This window comes from Lucilia sericata, unplaced genomic scaffold (genome assembly GCF_015586225.1).
Source record: "Lucilia sericata isolate MDLA Ls3-8-SP2 unplaced genomic scaffold, ASM1558622v1 Contig000568F_arrow, whole genome shotgun sequence".
NCBI lineage: Eukaryota > Metazoa > Arthropoda > Insecta > Diptera > Calliphoridae > Lucilia > Lucilia sericata.
In genome coordinates, this window is record NW_023994576.1 from 208,030 (window position 1) to 217,500 (window position 9,471).

Consider the following 9,471-nt stretch of genomic DNA (forward strand, 5'->3'; position numbering starts at 1 on the left):
AGATCCGCCATAAATAATTTTTGTTACGTTCGGTACAACTGGTAATATCTTCCATGTAATCGAAAATTACATTATGTCGGCACATCACAGTCTGACTACCCAGCAAAAACTCGGTAATGATTTTCAGTTGTAACTACTTACCATTTAACATACTTTTCAATGACTACTACATAACGTCCTGATTACATATAAGGAGTCTAAAACCGTCTTATTGATAATGTAATGAAGCTATAGAAGCTGTATATGTTTTACGTTGACTTGATCGTATCCTATAGGATCAACAAGGCATATCGGTGCTGGGCGATATGTAGGAGAACTATAGGCATGAAATGGGGTCTTTGTAGGACTAAGATAAAAAGGCTTAATAAAAGTGTAATTAGACCAATTCTAGCTTATGCTTCAATAATCTGGTGGACTGCTTTGGACAATCTCGTATTTTTTGTACTACTTCAATCTCGGCTCTGGAAACGTTGCTAGATATTCCACCCACTGAAACATATTTAAGATATGAGGCAGCGCCTACAGCCGAACGGCTCTTTACTTTAGGCGAACTGGCCAAATGCGGTTATAGGACACGTCATCAATGCATACTGAACACATTGGAAGGTTATACACAATCATCGGACGTGCGTGATCGCATACCAGATACAGAATATGTCGGAAACTTTGAAACGCTGATCCCAGATAGAATGTCTTGGTCAAGCGGAAAACCACACGGATTTTCCAGTAGGAATCCGTTGTTACACTGATGGCTCTAAATTGAGGGACAAAGTGGGTCTGGGGTTCTATATTGAAGACTAAGAAATATTCCACCGTTTAACTAATCATAACACAAGCTTCCAGGCTGAAGTTCGAGCAATAACGGAATGTGTAAATTGGATTAGAATAAATATGGCGCCCACAGCCCTTAATATAAAGGTTTACATCACATGGGTACCAGGCCACTGAGGAGTAGAGTCGGCAACGAAAGGCGAATGTTATAGATTTAAAGGGAACGGAGCTCGAGGTAGTTAACTGGACAAACGCAAAACCATTCGACGCAACAAAAGCTGAATTAAAAATAACCACATAACCAAATAACTACAAAAATCATATGGATTGACCCTAATGACAGCAAGACGAGAAATCTCTTCAAAATGAGCAAGTCTGAGGTTAGTATGATCGTACGTTTCTGAGTGGACACACAGGATTACGATCACATCTATACAAAATTGATTTAGAAGAATGTAAAGCATGTGTAGAGGACAATGAAACTCTGGAGCACTTTCTTTGCCACTGTCGTCGAAGTTAGATCCAAGTATCTTGGAAGTGATATTATTCCGAAAATAACATTCCTGACTAACACTGACTGACTAATTTTTCTAATTACTTGTAAGTAGTTGTGCTAAATACTTGCCTCCAATGACATCACAATTAAAATAATGACATAAAATACTATTATGTAAGTAATTTTTGCATTTTAACTCCTTACATGGTAATGAAACTTTTTGTTTTGAATATGTATCTGCTAATTCTTTATGTTTATATTTATGAAAACTACTACGTATTTGTATAAAATCTTATACCCCTATTAGGACCTTTTCTCTTTTCCATATTAGGGATGTATATCATAAAGTTTACAAATGTTTAAGAACTTTGATGTGATCCTAGCAATACTAAAGTAATATGAATGTAACAATCAATAGCCAGTTTAGTATAAAAAGTTAAAATCCTTTATTAAGTATTTAAGTCGTTTTTAACTTAATTTTTCTAAACAACTTTTAAACTTACGATATATGTACAAAGCTAATGGCTAATACAACCTTTTTATTTCTTTACAGGTATGACATATCATATAATTCTATTTATTTTTTAATAAGATGAACCATAAACTGCTAATACACAATGCTCGTTTAGCTCTAACTTATACATATATTGGTAAGAAATTGCTTTAATTCGATATTAAATGTTTGTAAAACGTTTAATATGAAACAAACTTTAACCCTTTTGTACTCATGATGCTGCTACTGGAAGCCCTAGTAGTTACACAACTGGTGTTACAGAGAGATTAAATTTAATGAAGCCGGAAAAAAATCTTTACAAACTTCATGACCTGTTAAATTTGAAGGAAAAGGATTTAAGGGATTTAAATGTGTGTAACACATGTGTATAGAGTAGGAAGGAGCAGAACATTAACTGGCAAATAGGGATGGATGTATGTATGTGCTCATAAAAAAGTGAATCAAATATTTAAAATCGTAAATGCAAAATAAATGAACACACACATTGTTACACACGTTCCTGGAAATAATCAGTAGTATACATACAAACAATTATAGTCATATGTATGCACATGTCAGTGTGTGCTGGATTTTATTTTTTATTGTTGTAAACATATAAAAAAAATTTGTAACAACATCATCATATTTAAGCTTTTGCTGTACGAGTTCACGTTAATGTGAATCCTTACCGAAATAACAAATTTCCAAAAAAAAAGGAATGAAATTTCCACATATGGCCAAACAAGTTGTTTCTCCAAATAATAAATGTCTGCATAATCTGTTGAAGCAAAAGCAGCAACACCGTTCATTCACATACTCATACACACACAAAACATACTTTTATGGCCATTCTTTTTGTTAAATAATTCCTTTGTGTGCATGTGTGTGAGTGTGCTAGTGTGAATTGTGTGAATCTCCTCTAGAATTATACGGGGTTTTTTCAATGTGGATCGTTTTCCTGTTTTGTTGTTCCCTTTTGCAATACGTTACTTTATATTTTACTGTATACTTTTGCTAGAAAAATGTTTCATACGTTTGCTTCTGCTGCAAAAAAAATCCAACATCTGTTGTTTTGGAATTCCTCCATTTTGTTTGTTCGTTTCAGAAATATTGTTGTTTTTTTTGGAAAGTAAAATAGTATTTTTGTTGCTATTTTATAATAGTAGCTTTGCTCTTCTATGCAGCTTCAAATGTACATACATACATATGTAGAATTTATACAAACAATCCTAAACTTTAATTCATGGTATTAGGTGGGGTAAAAAGGTGTTTCCTCAATGTTTCTATGGATTAAGATAACAAAATTTTCTAGAATACTGTATGCATAGTTTTATATAAAAATTGTGTTATTACAGAGCAAAGTTATTTAAAAAACTGTACTCATAAAAGAACAAACTTTTTTATAGAAATCTGTATTCCTAAAAAGCAAAGTTTTCTATAGAAAACTGTGTTCATACAGAGCAATGTTTTCTATAGAAAACTGTGTTCATACAGAGCAATGTTTTCTATAGAAAACTGTGTTCATACAGAGCAATGTTTTCTATAGAAAACTGTGTTCATAAAGATCAAAGTTTTCTATAGAAAACTGTGTTCATACAGATCAAAGTTTTCTATAGAAAACTGTGTTCATACAAATCAAAATTTTCTATAGAAAACTGTGTTCATACAGATCAAAGTTTTCCATAGAAAACTGTGTTCATACAGATCAAAGTTTTCTATAGAAAACTGTGTTCATACAGATCAAAGTTTTCTATAGAAAACTGTGTTCATACAGATCAAAGTTTTCTATAGAAAACTGTGTTCATACAGATCAAAGTTTTCTATAGAAAACTGTGTTCATACAGATCAAAGTTTTCTATAGAAAACTGTGTTCATACAGATCAAAGTTTTCTATAGGAAACAGTGTTCATACAGATTAAAGTTTTCTATAGGAAACAGTGTTCATACAGATTAAAGTTTTCTATAGAAAACTGTGTTCATATAGGAAACAGTGTTCATACAGATTAAAGTTTTCTATAGAAAACTGTGTTCATACAGATCAATGTTTTCCATAGAAAACTGTCTCCATATAGCTATGTTATTATAGCGCAACATTTGCTGTTTATACAGAGCAAAGTTTTATATAATCGACTGTGTTCACACCAAAAAAAGTTTTCTACACTTTTGCTTTTTCTCTCATCTAATAGTTAAAGTGTGAAAGTTTGAATGCACGAATGAACTGAACGAATGTATGTATGTAGATCAACTCTGTTATTCTACCACAATGATGAAAACTATGCATACGGCATGAAAAATATATATTGTTTATATTTATTTATGTATGAATATTTAGGTATACATGTGTGTTTGTATGTAAAAGAACACAATGAAAAACTAAAGTCGAATATATTATTTGGTAAAATAAATTACATGCTAAACGAGCAACTCTTACTCATTCTAGTACAAGCAAATTATTCTCTCGAATTTTAACACTATATGTACATTTGTATGTATGGAAAAAAAGGACTCTAATGTGAGTGTTTGTATGTCTGTGTATGTTCAACAATGTGTATGAGTATAAATGGGTTTCTGTGAATGCATTGCTAAAGAAAAATATTTTCAAATGAATACATAGTTTTCGCTAGTTTTTTATAGTTTTAGTTGTTGTTTTATTTTAGTTTTTGTAATACTAAATATGTATACCGTCTCTATACATGCACTTTTACTAGCGAACAAACACTAAGCATTTTTGTAATAAGGATGCATGTACGAGAGTGAGTGTTGAGTATTTTTAACAAGAGCAACAACATTCAAGTCTAGCTTTGCTTAGCTGCTTCTGATTGTGTTTGTAGTTGCCGGTAATAAAGTTGAATTCGCTCTTCCGGTGCATATCCTAGAGGCGTGTGTGTACCACATTCATATGCTGTTTATATTTTTCCATTTCCTGTACAAAGTTAAAGATTCTATGCAAAATACATACAAAATAGGAGGTTTTCTTTTATTCCCCCTCAGATTTTTTAAGGATTTTTTTATTTTATTTTGGATGCACCGGGAGAAAAGATTTTATTAGATAGAGTTTTAGTTTTTAGCAGATAACTATCTAGTTTCCGTGACATTAGCAAAAATATAGGTAGCCATGAGTTGTTCCATATAATGGCAAATATTACTGACTATCCTTAACAAAATTTCTGAGCATATGATTGATATATTGATTTTAATCAACCTACAGATAGACAGACACAACAAAATCAATGGTAAAATTCAATTGGTACATTTCTCCCCGTGTATTAATTCCTATTGTATCCCATAATAAATATGTTCCTATAAATGTATTAGTGCTCCTTTAAATGCATTTTCATTTGTGTTTATGCGTGTGTGTCAATATGCATGTGGTTTGCTACACTTGCTGCTGTTATTGCAGCAGAAGAGCTGTAGTTTATATAAATGATTCTCATCTTTTTGTTGCCGTAAAGAAAGATGTTAGGGCAGGCAACTAATTTAAATTAGGAGCTAAATAATAGAAAAGAAAAACTTCTCTATACATATGAATTTGTAAAATTGTTTTAGTTTTTTTCTTTATTTTATTCTATTTAAAAACATTTTCTTGCACTCATCGTACTCTAGATACGAATATATATGCTGATGCTACTTACCGCTGCTGTTGCTGATTCTGCTGAAATTTGTGTACGAGTTTAGAAGTGGATTTCTGTTTTTTTTTTTGCCCGTTTGTTTTTAAACAAATTTTAATTATTAATAAGACTGTGGTTGGGAAATACTCGTAAACGAGTTGTATACGAGTTCAGTAAATATAATCTACCCTTCTGCTGGTTTTTACCGCCGCTCGTAAATGTTTAGCTCAGTGTGTGACTGTAAATTTGCAACATAATTTTCATGTGTTGAATTGGTGTAACCCCAAGTTTATTATTTCTTTCATTCTATTTTTTTTGGCTAGATTTTTTTTATTACGTCTCCTGGTTGCTTTTTTGCAACTTAATTTCATAAAATGTATAATAATATTTAGGATTTACTTTATTACAAACACAAACATGTTTATACAGAGATATATTTGGGTACTTATAAGGATATGTTAGGACAGTGGAGGCTAAAATTTGGCATTAAAAATTAAACCTGAAAACAAAGTGTGCTTAAAAAGTTCTATATAAAACTATATTCACATAAACTATAGTTAACTATGTAATTCTTAAATATTTTATATAAAAAATGAAAATTTCAGAATTTGTTTACACAAAGTAAAAGAGAGACACTTAAATTTTGTATAGAACTATATAAAACTGGGTTCACACAGACTAAAGTTTTCTACCGTGTTCGGATAGGCTTAAGTTTCCTATAGAGAACTGTGTTCACATAGACTAACATTATCTACAGAAAACTTTGTTCACACGGACTAACGTTTTGTATGGAAAACAAAGTTCACATAGACTGAAGTTCTCTATAGGAAACTGTGTTCACACAGACTAAAGTTTTCTATAGAAAACTGTATTCTCACAGACTAATGTTTTCTATAGAACACTGTGAACACACCTTAAATTTTCCTATAGAAAATTGTGTTCAAACAGACTAAAGCTTTTCATAGAAAACTGTGTTCACGCAGACTAAAGGTGTCTATAGAAAACTGTGTTCACACAGACTAAAGTTGTCTATAGAAAATTGTGTTCACACAGACTAAAGTTTTCTATAGAATATTGTGTTCTCACAGATAAAAGATTTATATAAAAAACTGTGGTCATAAGTTTGAAGTTTTCTAAAGAAAAAATGTTTACATTGCCTAATGTTTTCTTTAGAAAACTGTGTTCCCACAGACAAAAATTTTCTATAAAAGTCTAAAGTTTCCCATAGAAAACTGTGTTCACACAGACTAAAGTTTTCTATAGAAGACTGTGTTCACACACATTAAATTTTTCTATAGAAAATTGTAATATAGAAAACTGTGCTTACACAGACTAAAGTTTTTTTTAGAAAACTGTGTTCACATAGACTAAAGATTCCTATAGAAAACTGTATTCACACAGACTATAGTCTTCTATAGAAAACTGTATTCATACAGACTAAAATTTTACATTTTTGCTCCTCACTATAACAACTATATCAGCATCAACTTAAAACTCATGCATATGTATGACTTCTTCTATGAGTTAAATATATTGAGGCTGTAAAAATGTGTGTATGAGTGTTTGCATCCGTACTAGGACTAAACAAGTTAATGGGTTTGTATGTGTGTGCGTTTGTGGAAATCTACTATTAATTATCCTTATAATAAAAATGTGGTTTTCAACTTAGCGCAAAGTTAATGTCCTTTCTATTACTCTCTACTTTTAGCATACTAGGACTAAACAAGTTAATGGGTTTGTATGTGTGTGCGTTTGTGGAAATCTACTATTAATTATCCTTATAATAAAAATGTGGTTTTCAACTTAGCGCAAAGTTAATGTCCTTTCTATTACTCTCTACTTTTAGCATACATACAAAGCTGTAATAAAATTTTAGGTTTATATTTTTTGTTGGTTGCCATTTGCTGCTTGCTTAGTCGTTGTTATATGTACTTTTTTTCTAGCAACAAAACAAAAATTACAATGTTAGTATTTATTTGTGTAAGTGAGTATGTGTGTGTTTGTTAATTTTTGTTAGTATTCCTTTGACCTATATGACCTTTATATGACTTACCTAGTTAAATGTGTGTAAATGATTGTGCATTTTGTATACGGTAAATACAAATGGTGAATTTTTTGCTCCATGTTGGGGTTTTTTTGGAAAAACACATATTTCTTATTTCACATTTTTATGCATCACGCGTTTAATTACGTGCTCCATATGATGATGTTTATTAGTTACCATTTTTATAGGTATGAATGACTATTTTATGTAGAAAAAATGCAGACACACATACGGTTTATAAAAATGTGCAAAGATTGTAGGGAAAATTTAACATTTAACCAGCCAAAAAATTATTTGCAAAGGAGGTGAAAATTGGAAAGGATTTGAAATTTGGATGAAATGAATAATAGGATTATCGCCCGAACGATAAAAACAATCTGCTTTTAAAAAATGTTCTAAATAAAGACTGGTCTATGGCCAACTTTAAAGACTTGTTTAAGTTCTAGTGTAACTTTTCTAATTACTAGTCTAGAGACGTGTTCAGTCTCAGGACGAATATAAGAACTATTTTAAATCTAAAAATTTGCCTAAGGTCTAGTGTCGAAAAACATGTCTAAGAACTGATGTAAGAACTAGTCTGAGAATTAGACTAAAAACATATAAGAACTAGTCTAAGAACTAGTCTAGGGACTAGTCTAGTGACTAGTCTAGGAACTAGTCTAAAAACTAGTCTTCTTACTAATCTAAGACTACTCTATGGACTTAATCGAAGGACTAGTCTATGGACTTGACTAAGGCCTAATCTATGGACTATACTAAGGACTAGACTGAGGATAAGTCTAAGAACTAGTCTAGGAACTAGTCTAAGGAATAGTCTTAGATCTAGTGTAGGGACTAGTTTACGAACTAATCTAAGGACTAAGGACTAGTCTAGATACTAGTCTAACAACTAGTCTAATAACTAGTCGATGGAGTAATCTAAGGACTAGTCTAAGGAATAGTCTTAAAACTAGTGTAGGGACTAAGGACTAGTCGAAGGACTAGTCTAATAACTAGTCTTGGTATTAGCCGAAAGACTAGTCTACGGACTAGCCTAAGGAGTAGTCCATGGATTAGCCTAAGAAATAGTCCAAGGACTAGTCTAACAACTAGTCTAGAAACAAGTCATTGGACTAATCTAAGGACTTGTCAATAGTTCTAACTTTTTAACCCTAATTACAAAGCTTTCAACAAATCTAAAATACTCCTCATCTGGCGTAAAAACACACACACACACATCTTTTCTCATCTATCACTCCTATAATTAGTTAAGTTTGTCGTTTCAAAAACTATTTTAACGGTAAAAACCAACATCATTTAAAACCGACCGACCAACTTCATTTCGTATGCAACAATTTAGTGCTCATCATGCTGACTCAATGGCCAATTCTGGGAATGTTTTAGCGCATTTTAAATGACTTCTTCTTCATCTACCTTTATCCAAGGAAAAACAACTCTCGAACGAATAGGAACATTTCATTCTTGTGAGCAAAATACTCAACACACATTAAAATTGTAAAGAGTTTTAAAAAAGGTATTTTTAACTTTAGACGATGATGATGATGATGAAAATGCAGATATTCTTCAATGAAAGGGTTAGGTGGGTGCATGGTTGGTTCCTGTTAATGCTGCAGTTCATCACTACATCCGCATGTTGTTTGTCATTATCATTGGCTCTGTGCAGTTGAAAGTGTATAGTAGATGTGTTGTCGTTGATGATGTTGATGATGGAAATGTTGACAAACTATTTCCATTTACAATTAGTTCAATATGTATTTGTTGTAGTTTTGTTATTGTTGCTGCTGATGACGCTGGTAGTTTGTTGGATTGGTTGGTTGGTTGATTCGTTGGTGGTGTGAATACTTATTGTATTGTTGCTGATTGCTATAGTTTTAGTTGTTGTTGATGCCAATGTTGCTGTTAACAGTTTGTCGTTCATTTCTATCGTTTACCACATTTGCCAGTTTGAAAAGTTGCTGTGACAGCTGTTGCTCTCTCTCTCTGTGTTCCCATTTGCCTGTTTTTTTGTTGCTATTGTTTTATATTGTAATTGCTAATGCTGCTTGTTGCTATTGTTGTT